Source organism: Plutella xylostella, chromosome 25 (assembly GCF_932276165.1).
Source record: "Plutella xylostella chromosome 25, ilPluXylo3.1, whole genome shotgun sequence".
In the NCBI taxonomy this organism is placed as follows: Eukaryota; Metazoa; Arthropoda; class Insecta; order Lepidoptera; family Plutellidae; genus Plutella; species Plutella xylostella.
In genome coordinates, this window is record NC_064005.1 from 4,440,676 (window position 1) to 4,455,859 (window position 15,184).

General features: G+C 37.8%; 1 long non-coding RNA gene across 1 annotated transcript; it reads right to left on the reverse strand.

Moving 5' to 3' along the window:
* Positions 1-5,364: 5,364 nt before the first annotated feature.
* Positions 5,365-11,908, reverse strand: LOC125490546. Its single transcript, XR_007267736.1, has 3 exons — positions 11,858-11,908; positions 5,952-6,054; positions 5,365-5,439 (listed from the first exon to the last, which is right to left on the reverse strand). It is a non-coding gene; the product is annotated as an uncharacterized LOC125490546 (long non-coding RNA).
* Positions 11,909-15,184: the final 3,276 nt, after the last annotated feature.

Here is a 15,184-nt window from a genome sequence, read left to right on the forward strand (position 1 = left end):
CGGTCCTGTACGAGTCTAGTCCAGTGTCTAACGGCCACCTTAACAATGTCATCAGACCATCGGGCTTAGTAAAAATACCATCAATAAATAAATAGCAATTAACATGGTTACCACTTAACATACTTATGGGCGTTCGTGCGGTCGCTCAGTGCTACTATACCATGTCAATGATAATCCCATTAATTTGCTAATGGAGTACGGACGGTGAGCTAATAGCGTTGAAATAATAATTCATATTTGCGTACGAATTAATATGATTACGAGCTATGGTTGGGCGATAATACCTGGCGAATCGTGTACCTTGGGTTTAATACCCAATAATCTTTATGGGTCCGAGTTTAGCTTTTAACGAATTTATTGATGGAGCCCGGATTACCTTGGCTTTGGGAATATTAGCAAATAAGTCTTTTTAGTCAGACGACATGGGATAAATCCTTCTATTTTGCATAATCGATTGGCCCAAGGGTAGAAATTAAATAGACGAGTTGTTGAGTGGAGACCGCTAATGGAGCTTAGGATGTCGTCCGTTCCTCTGGGTCTGAGATTTGGGCTGGAGTCAGAAGCAAGCCGTAGCTGCTGCAGTGAGAGTAAGGCTTAGAGCGATGACTCCTGTATGGGGAATGCTAGCGAAAGAGAAGACTATGTCTCTGACTCTAAGAAATACTGTGAAAGTTATAGCATTGTGCAGCAGAGGACGCACTAAGCGTCTCTGTTTACTGGTGATGATGGTTTTTTTTTTACTTTTCTTGTTTCGTTACGAGAAAACTACACTTTTAGTTTTCTAAATCATATTCCCAAAAAATAAACATTATAACCCCTCATTATTTTTTGTGTAATGATTCAATTATCGTAACAAAATAACTTGACAAGTTCTTATTTGTTATCGAAAGAAAATATTTGTTCCTCTTTGTATAGACATAATATTCAGGTGTTTTCCTTATACCTTATATCATGATGGAATATTTAAAATATCTAAGTGTTTTCCTTCTGCTTGGATCACCTTTACCGTTCAGCATACGCTTCTTACAATTTCACCAGCCATACGTCTTCCAGCTGAATACATTACAATAGATCGTTGGATCACATCTACTGGGGCCTCATACATAGACAGACTGCTGAACTTTGATTTTTGTATCATCTTTAAAACGTGCATACAATACAATACAATACAATATAACTTTATTGAACAAAACACACAACATACATTAAATTACAAAAGGAGTAAGCACAATAGGCGGCCTTATCGCTAAAAGCGATCTCTTCCAGGCAACCTTTGGGTGAATGAGAGACTTATTGAGTAGAAGAGGAAGGTGTACACGTATTGCATTTAAATACTAGTGATATTTTTATGTTTTAATAATAAATACTTAGATACATACATACAAATATAATAGATACTTATATATATACATACATACCATATACTTATATAAAGATGGTGCATGGTAAGAGCTAAATTTGTCTGCAAGAGGTTAGTAAAGTAGGTAGGTTTTTCAAGAAAGTATGGAAGAGTATGAATGATGGTTGAAAGTTAAGTGTACACATAAAATAAATCACAGAGTAGCTCTAAGAAGCCGAAGATGAGGGAAAGTCATAGATCTTCTCCTTCCAGCCGGCACAAAGCTGTTACAAAAGCTAGTAAATATTCATTAAGGCAGACTTCTTTAAAATGTATGAGTTACAGAAGCACTCTATACACAGTTCGTATCCATTCGCAAAATACCTTAGTATAAGTATAATACTTACTGAGATTTACTCGTTAAAATTTTGTATCTACAATAAAACATTTAGTTGATCGCATAATTTTATCGAACAATGGCAGGCTCTAAATTGAAATCGTTCCTAGAACGCGGCGCACTCCGGCCTATTCACGTCCTACTCCGCCTAAACCAATGGACCCCGCTTGTACAGCACAGTCCATAGCACCAACAGTGAGGCTTCTACAGCCCTTATACCCTTAGAGGTTCATGCAGAATCACCGACGTAATACATGATGTGTATAACACAACTCCACTGCAAGGGATTGTTCTGTAGTTACAACGAGACCCAATTTATATTTTCGGGCGCGTCCAATAAAATCAATACTGTAAACTTTCAGCCGGTGCAGTGACCCACTGCGCCGTATAAATTACTACGAAATTGAATGAACCCTCGTGTAAATATTCTGACACACCTATGTAAAGTAATCTGAGTATATTGAAAGGGTGGTTCCGCGCTCATTCAAAATTATTGAAGTAATTTTTACTGAGCATTTTTGACCAGAATTTAATTAGTTTATAACATAAGAGAAAAGCTATCTTGGAATGTGAAAAAAGTAATATTCTTCTTTTACGAGCAGCGGGTGAAATTATTTCTTCATTTGCGAAACAAAACCTCGCAATGGCACTGACAACGTATTCTTGTGAATACGCAGCTCAGCCGCACTTGGGAAACGATAAAAGTCTCCTTCTAAATGCGCATATTTTCCTACAAACCGTCCCCGGGCTCGAGACAAAGGCCTGCGAAATTACAGTCTTGCTTTTAAACGCGGGAATGAATTGCAATGTCTCATCCCCTCAAAGCTTTGCGAATCCGTTGTGGAATGCAACACGCCCCGCGCCCCGCGCCCACCCGCCGCCGCCGCCGCCGCCGGCGCTTCCACACACGTCTCACGTTACTATTTAACCGAAATGAGCAATATTTAATGAAAATGCTAGTGCCCGTAGTGCAATGAATGTTTAAAGGTTAAACTATCACTTAAGTACCTACTAATAAAACAAAACCTTTTAGTAGATTAAAAGTTTCCAAAACTCCAGTACCGACTGTAAAAGTTACGCAATAAATCCCCGGCTCTCGGTAGTGTCGAGTACAAAATAGTTGCAGTGTCTCGGGCTCCGTCCACCGGCGAAATTAAACCTAATCGCGAGCGAATCTACAAAGAGCACGGAAAGGAGCGTAAATATTTTCACGAGCTCGCAATACTTGGCACCGAGATGTAGAACTTTAACCTAGAATGCGATGCAAACGCGGCGGGAGGAAAAAACGCGTTTAAAAGTCCATTAGTTGGCTTGAGCCGTGTGTTTGTGCTCGCAAACGGACCGGCCGCGAGCTGACGCCTTAAAAAATGCAACAGACCGCTTTTAGTCGTCCTCGCCCGGCGTGCACGACAAAACGAAACAGCCGAGAATTACTCTTGTTCTCAATCAACTCAAACAGAGAGCGCAATATCTCCCCTTTGAGTACCGCACGTTCTTATGAGCAGACAAAATGGAATAGTTACTTTTAAAAGTCCGTCCGACTGCCGTGTAATAAGAACACGTTTTCATTCCGATCGATCCTGAAGCTCGACTTTTATTAGGTTGATAAAAAGTAAAACACAACTGAATTAAGCGACTCGAAAGTGGCACAAAGTCAGAATATCTGAAAAGGTATTCGGAGTATTTCGTTAAAAGGACGGCGATATTGCAAAGTCAGTTGGTAACCGATGAAAAATGCAAAGTCGTTTGATCGCTCATCCCGCATTTGTTGTCTCGGCCGCCCTCGCCGGGCCGACACACGCCGAGACCGACCGGACAATCACACTGGACCCTCCCGCGAATCATCAAATATTATGTTTAATTAGTAGCCTAGACAAAATTAAAAGTAGAATTCAATCAAAACTAATGTTGCAGATTATTTGGGCACTAAAATTGATCAGAATGAATTATTTCTTTGATATGAATGTATAACTTTTTCATATATTATGTTCTGTATATTGTCCATATAGAATATATAGATAGATAGAGTACTCTTTATTTGTATACCAAGAAATGATTAACAATTTTACATAGACACTTAACTAGGGCACAAAAGGCGGTCTTATCGCTTATAGCGATCTCTTCCAGACAACCTTTGGATGGATGGACTAGAGATATAAAAGTAATGGAAAGACTTAAACTATCTGTCTCTACCTATATGAGTAATGTAACGATACATTAAATAATAAATAGGTCCAGTTCAATCTATCTGAAGTTAAAACATGAGACCTTCATCATACTTAATCAAAATCATCAGCTCAATCTCATTGATTGTGAAACATGAAAACTTCAATTTACAATTAAGTATACCCCTAACTCAAGTCCTAGTCGGCCGTCGCCCACAGCTGGGTCCAAATTGCAGACGGTATCTGAAATGCCAGCTCGGATTGGGGTCAGTCCACCATTGTGCGTGATTGCCGCAAACAACATGTTTTGTCATCAGACATTACTCCGCCTATATTAACGGAATTAGGAAGCTTTTGGAAGCTTCTCGTTCACTTCTAAGGCCCGGGTCTCCTATTTACGCCGTAGGTCGCGTCCAGCGTTACGCCGTAGGCCGCGTCACGATGCTCACTATAGAAATGTACTGATGCGGTCTCCCTCACACGCCGACGTTGGCGCGTAGACGCCGTAGGTATGCCGTAGGACGTTGATCAAAACGTTTACGTCAAAGTCGGACGCCGCATATAGCATAAAATAGGAGACCCAGGCCTAACATAACTATAAACTTGAGCTGACTGCGGTTAGAATGTTAGGCCTGGGTCTCCTATTTACGCCGTAGGTCGCGTCCAGCGTCACGCCGTAGACCGCGTCACTATGCTCACTATAGAAATGTACTGATGCGGTCTCCCTCACACGCCGACGTTGGCGCGTAGACGCCGTAGGTAGGCCGTAGGACGTTGATCGAAACGTTTACGTCAAAGTCGGACGCCGCATATAGCATAAAATAGGAGACCCAGGCCTTAATGATTTGGTTAGTTTACCGTGACAGCCTAAACAAAGAAACCTCAATACTACTACCAACATGGTATTTCGCATTTTTATTTCACATCATTGAAGCATTTTAACGGAACCATCGTTAAGTATAAATACAATATGAATACTTTTGTATGCATTTTTACGGGAAACCTTTAAAAGTGTAGAAAGTGTAGAAGTGAGATATGAGTTCGCAACTTCTGCCATATATCGGCTTCGGAGTAATGATGATGTAGCGATACTAGTAATGTTTTGCGAACTTCATAATATTATACTAAGTATATGGATTATGGACTACCTAGATAGATTACAATGTCGCAAATAAATCCCTAGGTTATCAATAGTATTTTACCATTGTTTCAAAGCTCACAATAAGAATATTATTATTTTTTTATCAATAGTCGAACAATATTAATATTATAATAATATACAGGTTGTCCCGTAATTAGTGGACCAACTGAAAGGTGTGACTCAGGGGGTCAAATTATATTTTGTTAAATGACTTTCGAAAATTCGCGAAAAACGATTATTGTTTCTCCATGGTAAAACTAGTAAAATAAGTCATGTGACCATGAAAATGTCTCTTATATTTGGTTAACTATTTGTGGGACACCCTGTATAAGACTCACCTGTATCCCAGACGGCCGCTGACACGTCCGTAGCGGCGGTAACGAGCGAACTTGCGTTGCTGTGAATAACGAACACAGTTGAAGGAAAACATTTTACACCTCGTTATCGTTGTGAAGCTAAGGAAAAGAGTGTTTACGCGAGTCAGGGGCTTTCTGACAGGCCAGGGAGGCGTCGTACAACCACTGCTTTGGTGTAATTTACTCGCAGGTATTAAAAATCTAATAAAAAAATAATGTTCACGGTTTAAACGTTTAACTATGTGATAAAATAATAATGATTACTTAAATTTTATAATATATTATTTTAATGAAGTAAGTACACATAATAATATATTATAATAATATGTAGTTAATTTAATTATTTACTACAAACATAGAAAAAAAATATAACGCGAAAAGAAAATGGAAAACTAATTAATAACGTATTTTATATCTTGTTTCCTCATTCATTACTGCAACGTATGATATATCAAAGCGCTAATTGGCTGTACTTCAAAGCCAGCACCACGCAAAGTCGCAAAATAAACCATAGGAAGAGGAAGACAGAGAAAAAAACAAAACACATTCATACCTAATGAGATAATCCTTTCTGTAGCGCTGACCGGTGCAGATGCAAACAGCGCCATCTGTGGAGCGCAGTATGCGCCATTCTGTCTCGTGGCCGCGAGGGGAGGCTGTAGGACAAAGTTGGTTGTACTATAACGATATACGGTATGTGAAGACGTAAGCGATAGAGCTTTCACTTCACAGTGACATAGGGACTAGTAGAAACGATGTACTATGTAGGTACTATAGTACTGGGTGACATTGATAATCACATATATGAATACTTAATATGTACAATATGATCTGATCTGAGTCATCATGATCATAAGCCAATAATCAACCACTGCTGGACATATGCCTCTCCCAAGAAGCGCCACAATACTCGGTCCTCGGCCTTCCTCATCCAGCCACAGCCAACGGGCAGGAGGGCGTCCCAGCTATATCGGTAACCTTAGTCCTCTGACGGATAACCTGTGATCTGAATAATATCGGATAAGTTATCCGAAGTATCCGATGATATACATAACTAGCTAATAATTGAAATGTTCGTAACACCGAAAAACAGACGCCTTTTCATAATTTTTTCACCATTAAATTCATCAACTAGGCATCTGATAGTGTGTTACGTGTTGAGATCTAAACAACTTTTATTATTTAGCCAAAACCCTTTATTACGACGTATTTCCAAAGTTTGTTGAACTGATTTGAATAAGAGACTTAAGGTAGCAGGTGTGTTTCTGGACTTAAGCTCCGCCTTTGACTGCGTAGATCATCAAATTTTATTGCAAAAGCTCGAGCACTATGGAGTACGTAATGAACAACTGAATCTTATAAAGAGTTACCTAAGTAATAGAAAACAATATGTAGAGTTGAAAAGCATTAATTATGGTGAAGAATTAACTTTCAATTCAAACTGGGTAGATCTCAAAACCGGAGTTCCGCAAGGCTCAATTTTGGGTCCAATATTTTTTATAGTGTTTATAAATGACCTAATAAACTATATTGGATCCAAGATTCCAGATGTGACTCCAATAATATACGCAGATGACACTAACGCTATAATTTCAGCTAGTAATATTGACGAATTAAATGATAAAATAAATTTGACTCTTCAAGAATTCTCAACATGGTTTATGAATAATAATTTAATAATAAATTCTGATAAAACGAATGTAATGCTATTTCAATCGACATGTGGTAAAAATGAAGTACTAAATGTAAAATTAAATGGACAACATATTGAAACTGTGGATGAAGTCAAGTTCCTCGGCGTAAACATTGACTCTCGTTTAAATTGGAAAAAAGAGCTAGTGAGTGTGACAAATAAAATAAGCTCAGCTTGCTACGTATTGCGAAGTCTTAGAAACGAAGCGACTATATCGCAATTAAAAATGATATATCATTCACTAGTTGAATCTCGCTTGAGATATAGCATTAAACTATGGGGAAACAGCTACAAATACAATATCACAAAAGCTTTTGTTGCACAAAAAAGGGCCATAAGGATAATTTTTAGAATATCTCAACGGGAATCATGCAGAGATTTTTTCATTAAACTTGGAGTCTTGACTGTTCCTTGTCTTTATCTGCTAGTTCTACTTTGCGATATGGCTAAGCATCCTGAGACGGTAGAGACTGACGAAGAAAGACTATTTAGACTGACAACAAGAAGGAAGGACATCCCCAGCAAGGGTGGCGCAGTTCTGCCAATGTTGCAAGTTTATATGCACAGCGCTCAGTACCAGAATACGCGGTTATTTAATAAATTACCCTTACACTTGAAATCTGTCAGCAAATACAATCACTTCAAGACAAATTTAAAAAAATGGTTATTAAAGAAATGTTACTATTCTGTTAATGAATTTATAAATGATAGATCATGTGAATAATTATATTTTAATAATTTACTTTGTTTAATGTATTATAATATTATTTAATTGTATTGTAAATGCATGTTAAATTAGTACCTACTTAATTATGTAAATATTCAATGCGATATATGTTGCTCAGAATAAATAAATTGAAATTGAAAAAATTGAATTGCTTCGAATGGCGTATACTGAAACCTATGTTCAATTTTTCATACGATCCCTTTTAGCGAGGTACATAATATCGCATCATTTATACAACCGGTAAAAAACAAAAAATAAAATACATTCGATGTGAATGCGAATGCAATTAATTGTCAGTGTAGGTACGCTTTTGTCACAAACCTATCCGTTAATAAATAAATATTCTGAAAATTCCCCGAATCGGGTCACACAGGTAAATCGTTTCATGTGCTCCAATTATTTTGTGAAATTCAATTATTGGATGGTTTATTAAGTTTTTTAACCCACACAGGGGAAAAAAACTATTTTACAGTGCTGCCTTAAGCTAGGTCTAGTATCTAGGTAACTAATATAATTATTAATGTGCTCAATTACAACTATATAAATATTACTTATGTATTATATATACTCGTATCCCATTAAAACACTCTTTCACTCAACTAAAACTTTACAGGTGTAATTTCATCAATGAACTTCCTCTCGGTAGGTCTATGTAACCAGCATAGATTTTTTAAACTTACTAGAGCAGACCCAACATGTAATAACATTCACTATTGTTAGTAAACAACAACAATATATATATATATACCTATTATTTATTTTTGGTACTGAGCATTGAGCAATAGTCTGAAATCAATAAATAGAACTCAGTAATTTCAGCTACTAAGCAGCTACCTATCACAATTGCACTAAAGTGTTTACTCATGAAACCATAAACAACCGTTGATTTACATAATTTCCTTGCCCAATCGATCGGGATCCCGCTACACAAACATCTCGGTAACCTGGTTATGCCAATGTGACCTTCAGACGGATATAATAATAATAATAAATAATAAATCTTTATTTCAATAACCATACTTATGAGATGTGAGATGACTCCATAATGTATTTCTCAACCCTTCTCAGCTCTGACAGCCGCTGTCAATGGCGCTAGAGAGATTATGTACCTACACTGTACATGGGTTCTAACGTTGATATTGTTACGTATTTAGAGCCGTGACCGCGAAAACGGGGTATTATAAGTTTGATTTGTCTATCAATATGTGTTCACTGAGCTGTTTTTGGTAAATAACGTCTCGTAGTTCCAAAATATATGAACTGTTTTGCACGAAAATTGTTTTGGGAAAAGAAAATATATCCATCAATGACACAACTCTTAACATTTAATTTAATCAAGTTTTATACGCCTACTTGACCGCTTTCGTGTTTAAGGGATTATATCCACAATCCGGTTTTGTTCCACCGATCCGGATTGCAGTTTAATTTCGTCCAAATTGAATCGGTCCGGATCCGTAGCACCATTGAAGTGTTCTGCAAACAGTGTGCTCCAATTTATTCTCTCCTCACATAATGAGAAACGTTTTCCATCGAACATGGCTCAAATAAAACGCTCGTTAATTTCCATGTTGCTGTGTAATTCTGTGAGTGAGTGAACGAATGACTGAACGAGTGACTGAGTGAGTAAGTGGGTGCTTTATCCGAACGCTTGCGATAATGACACTCGCAATTATTGTATGCACCGCAACAAATTGTTACACTGTTGTTTTTCGTATGCCATTTTCCGGGGCGGCGCTGAAATTTTTGCAACGGATAGAACGATTTCGAATAAATTGCCCGTAAAATTGCACAATGTTTGCGCAATGATTTGAGACTGCATTTTATGACAAATAAAATGTATTATATATCCGTCTGACCTGCAGCGTGTTGTTAGGAAACAGGTCAAGAAACATAAAAATAACCGTGACCGTATGTCTCTACCTCTAGGTTCACAGAGTAGAATCAAAACTATAGGCATATAGCTTCAAATTAATCATCAAACCGCTTTTATTACTTCTTGTTAGCGGTAAGTACCTACAAACAAATAATATTAATACACTCCCGGGCAATGAAAAGTTTCCACTGATAAAAGCACCAAATTACTCATAAACGGAAAAGGATAGCTTAATGACCCCTTCTGTAACATTGAAGTACATTTATGTACCTAAGTATTAGGATATTAACAACTAAAAACGATAATATTTCGTTCACATTTTAATTTAAATATTTGACAAAATTGGGGCTGTTTGGTGTCGACATTTTGTGTGTGGAACTGTTTCTTTGCACGTGAGTGTAATATACCAGATGAAATGACAAAGCTATACCTACATAGATCAATGATTATTGACTGTCCCATCACTACACAGGTCGATCAGTCGGTCGATTGATCCGGAGGCTGATGGCCGCCATCAGTCAGTGGCTACACGCGGGTAAGAGGCTTTTTGTCGCTACATTCAAAACCTTTTTAGGTTATCGGTTGCGTAACGATATATCCATCTATACAGGGTGATGCAAAAGTGATGGGACAGTAAAACAAAAAGGTCTGGCGGTCGTCGTATAAATGAGAGATGTAGTTAAACGTTATTCAGGATGACAAGTAGAGTCCTACTTTCCTACTAAACCAATTTTTGTAACAATATTCTGTACTTAATTATAAGCGTAAGTTTACCTTCATAAGTGAAGCCCTTTTCTACATATTAGGATTGCAGTGTGCTCTTTAGTAAATACGTTTAGTTTAGTTTGTAGTTCATAATATGATTCTGTTCTTCAATATTGCAGACGGCGTCACTAAGCTAGCCTGTTACATTTAGGAGTAATTTGGTCCTAATGTCACTGGCACTTTTCCATTGCCCGCGAGTGTATTCAAGCTCTTGAGTAACTATGCACGACCCAGACCCATCTTATGTTAAGTTTAATTTAATAAAGTTAGTAGTTGGTGCTGAAAGTTCACTAATCGAACAGTAAACATGTTCGCAGCTTGAGGTAACATAGCGTTAAGTTGTTTAAAAGCCGCTTAGCTGACGGAGCTAAGCGAAGGAACGGATTATTGAATCTAATTACATTTAATTGATTAATTTCCGAAAACGAGATGGCAAGGCAAGTAAGATGGCAGGAATGATTGCTGATATACTACTTTAGATAATATAGTGACTAGATGAGAGAGGATGATGCCTACTGTGTGGCGCTTAGTTCTTCTTCTAAACGCTAGTTTCGAAGACAAACACTAGTGGTGAAAGATTAGTCAGTCAGAATAGCCTAATTTGCTGACTGTCTGCTGACTGCTGGGTGCGCCGTATTTATAGACGTTCCTTTCGTACACGGACATGTCCATCACTAGCCTGGAGAGCATTCTTCCTTACATCTTTTTCAACTAATTCCCAATAAACCTACGTCTGTAATAGGCTCTTCCACTCAACCGGTCTGATACGCAGGGGAGCAATATGTAGCGGCAAATAAAGTCACTCGTCCAACACACGTCGCGCCGCGGCGCCACTCAATATCTCACACTAGCCGGCTCAATTTAGGCTTTTCCTATCATTTTATTTCACGGAAAGTCGACGGGATGAAATTGGTCATGCTGATGGCTCAAAATGAAATTTGCTTTAAATGGCTCTGTTCAATTTATTCTGCTGTGTACACTCACGAGCAATGAAAAAGTTGCACTTACGACCCTATTTTTTTACATTTAATTTACTTCAATAATGCTCACGGCTACGTTAGTTTTTCCGTTTATTAATAATTTGGTGCTGTTGTCACTGGAACTTTCTCATTTCTCGTGAGTGTAAGTCGTCAGTTTGATTAGCCGGTTGGCTAAGAAACTGCACTTGCTTTCCAGACCCCTTAGCATGAATTTTTATCGTGAACGTGAAGTAAAATTACTCGATGAATTTTGTAGGAAAATTTTAGTTCTGCTACCAACCGCCAGGGGGCGCAGTTCATATTTTCATACAAAATTACTCGATGAATTATTCTGCTTCACGTTCACGATGAAAATTCAAGCTAAGGGGTCTGGTCAGGTAATATATCGGCGTAATAGTTAATGTATGAATAAGTAACTCACTTGTGATTCCTCCATCTTCTCTGCACATGTAATCCCCTATCCAGCGCCACCTGCCAAGTAGAAAGAATATATTAAATTACTTAAATATAGCCAGCTATCTGTTTGTGCCCTTGGCTGTGGAGACGATGGGGGTGTGGGGAGAAGAGGGCAGGGCCTTCTTAAGGGAAATCACCAGACGCTTGAGGAGTCGTGGTCTGGGATCTTCTTCCGGGGCACACCTGATGCAGAGGCTATCCCTGGCTGTGCAGCGTGGTAACGCTGCCAGTGTCATGGGTACCTTTGGGTCGGGTGTGGCTCGGAGGGGTATTTTTGATTAGTTAGTTATAATAAGTAAGTAGTAAGTATATTTGTAGGTATATTATAATTAATATTAATTTTTTTGACGAAACTTCTAGTGGATATAATGCATGTTTGTGACTTGTATGTTTTTATGAATAAATGATTTGAAGATCTTAAATACTACTACTTATATAATACTAACGACATACTTATTTACTCAAAAACGGCGATACGGCTCACGATCTATGACGTGTGTACAAATCATAGAATAACAAGTACAGTAGTAGTACTAGTACTCGTTATTCTATGGTACTCGTACAAATGTACAGCGAAAAGCGGGTGACTGGCTTGCGAGGCACCTTGTTAAATATAATAATACGTATTCATTTTTATTTATTTTTTAGTTTTAAATAGGTACTTAGTTATAATGATAATTTCTTTAGTTTAATTTACGAATTTTATACGCTTTGTTCTTTTTAGTTTTCAAATTATTATTTAGTAATAAGTACTAGTTAATATGCTTTGTTTTTCTTCTTCGATAAATCTTTATAAACTACATAACTACATATGTACATTATATTATGAATATACTTACATGTGATAGAGATACGGCATCTTGAGAACTTAATTAAGTGTATAAAGCTTTACTGTACGCTATTAATGAATATACCAGCCTGATAAACATTGTGAGTCAATATAAGACGGAAATTAAATTCTCTGTGTTCTTGTAGCTCTAATGGCTTTTTATGTGTAGGTACATACATAGTAGTTGATGTCACATATAGTAACGTACATTAGCCAATAATATAATAATGTTTCAGTAAAAAGCTATGAAACAAAAGCAATTGAGAACAAAGACTTCAATGGAAAATATCGAGAAATCCAGCTTTCAATAAAACAATGGAATTTTAATATGTGCTCTTAGAAAGGAACGGATGGAAAATCTCTCATAAAGTGCATGCTCTGAATGAAAAATCTGAAAAGTTAATATAAAACAAGCTGTTCAGAACGTGGAACTTTGCTCGTGACGAGAGGGTCAAACTTCTTCAAACTATTTTTGCAATCACCGTATTTTACAGTGGAGGAGTGGTGTACAACGTACCTACCTAAATTGTATTAATGTTATTATAAATTATTTGTTTAGCGAAAATAGGGACTAGGGGTTTTCTTGGGTTTACATAACTTCCTACCTAAGTATGTTAATTGCATGCTATAACTTTTCTTATAGGTTTGATACCGGTCGAACACTTTTAATATTTGTATGTGGGTAGATAAAAATAATCTAAGTATTCTTTTTTATGGTAGGTTAATTTCACTTATCGCTGTTAGTCTTCGTCGGGTTGTACTGCCATTGCATTGTAATTCGGAGCAGTCGTAATTATCGGATTAATAGTGAAATTCTGAAATACGGTTGAATATTACCAGCTACCATTAGGCATTGTATGTGTTTACTATATCTTCTTCTATCGTGTAAATGCACTAAGCTAACTTCCTCCAGTATTTTGCTACTCTTATTGCGTGGTCATTGGCCTTCATCAGGTCTCCTTGACTGCACTTTGGGGCATTAGGGCACTCTATAAGGTGTGACGTAGTCTGGAGGCTTCCGCAATTGCATAGAGTGCTGGCATTGGCTGGGAGCATATCCCATCGCCTCAAATTGTCCTTCGTCCGGGCAACGCCAGCCACCTCTTCACACCCTCCAGCAGGCAGCTCCTCGGCTGGCTGGACAAACCGACGCAAGTGGGAAGTATCGGCTCTCCAGCGGCTCAACCTGAACTCCTGCGCTGTCTCGTTAGTCAGCGGTTCGGTTGTGACGAAGCTTCTGCGTGATTTAAGGCGCTGCTGCACTGGAACATGACCATACAAAGGATGGCGCAAGTCGGTCTTTGGCCGCAGCGGCCTGTCTGCGAACCGCTGGCGGTGCTATTCGGTTTACTATATTATAAAGAGACAAAGTGAATTTAGTGAGTAAGCATCAAGATTCCTTCGGATTTCATCTTCGGGGGACCCCTACGCCGAGTCCTGGATCTTCAACTTGCATACGTGAGCAAAACCTATCATAATGTATCTATTAACATAACATAAAGTTTGTGGTACTAACTCAATAAACAATATATAAATTTAGTAAAGAAAAGTTGGATACCGAACGTACAAAAATATCAATGTCTCAATATACTTAGTAAATTTCCGGGGAAGTCCATAGTAAAACAATCAGCAAAGTGAGCCGGCAGTTACTCAGGGCGGGTAAGCCGGTTCGACGCCAGGCCTGGCACAGCTCCCGACGATACTATCTTTTGTAAAGAGACATTCTATCTATGCTGTTTCCGTTTGTTTTTTATTTTTTGTCGTGATAAATTATTTGGGAGATATACTGTGTGTGTAAAAAACGGTATAAGTAGTAAACTGAAGAAGGGTGACCTTTTACTAAAGTTTTGGTTTAATTTGGCCATAGGATTTTTTAAGAGTTGCTATTTACCTATTACCTATAATTTACAAATCATGTTCTACTGTAGTTTAATGCATAGGACATGAATCAAAATTACACTATAAAATAATTATAATAATTGTCGGATAATATAACTAACCAGATTATCATATAGGCATTCCTTATGGGGAAAAATGCAGGTTTCTTTATAACAATGGTGGTAGCGATACCTAAGTGCCTTGAACACTTAGGATCTAGTCTCCTGAATAGAGGAGGACTACCCATAGAGCGTACATTGTATGAAAGTAGCCGAGGTACTTACGCTAAAAGTGTAATATGGATAGATGTATTTATATCGTATTTTCCTTGTTGTAATAAGTTATTTGACTTGATAATTTTACTGTAGCAGTAATGTATCTTTAATGATCTCTAATAATAATGTACTTCAGCACGTAATGAGATAAATGTTAAGCCATAAATATTATTTCAATGTCAAGTCAAACAATCTATGTATACTAAAAAAAATACATGCCTCGGATACGCTACGGGAGACTCGCCCGTAAAGCCACATCCTACTAATACCTAGATTGACTAATCGCAGGTCATTACAGCGGGGGCGTCAA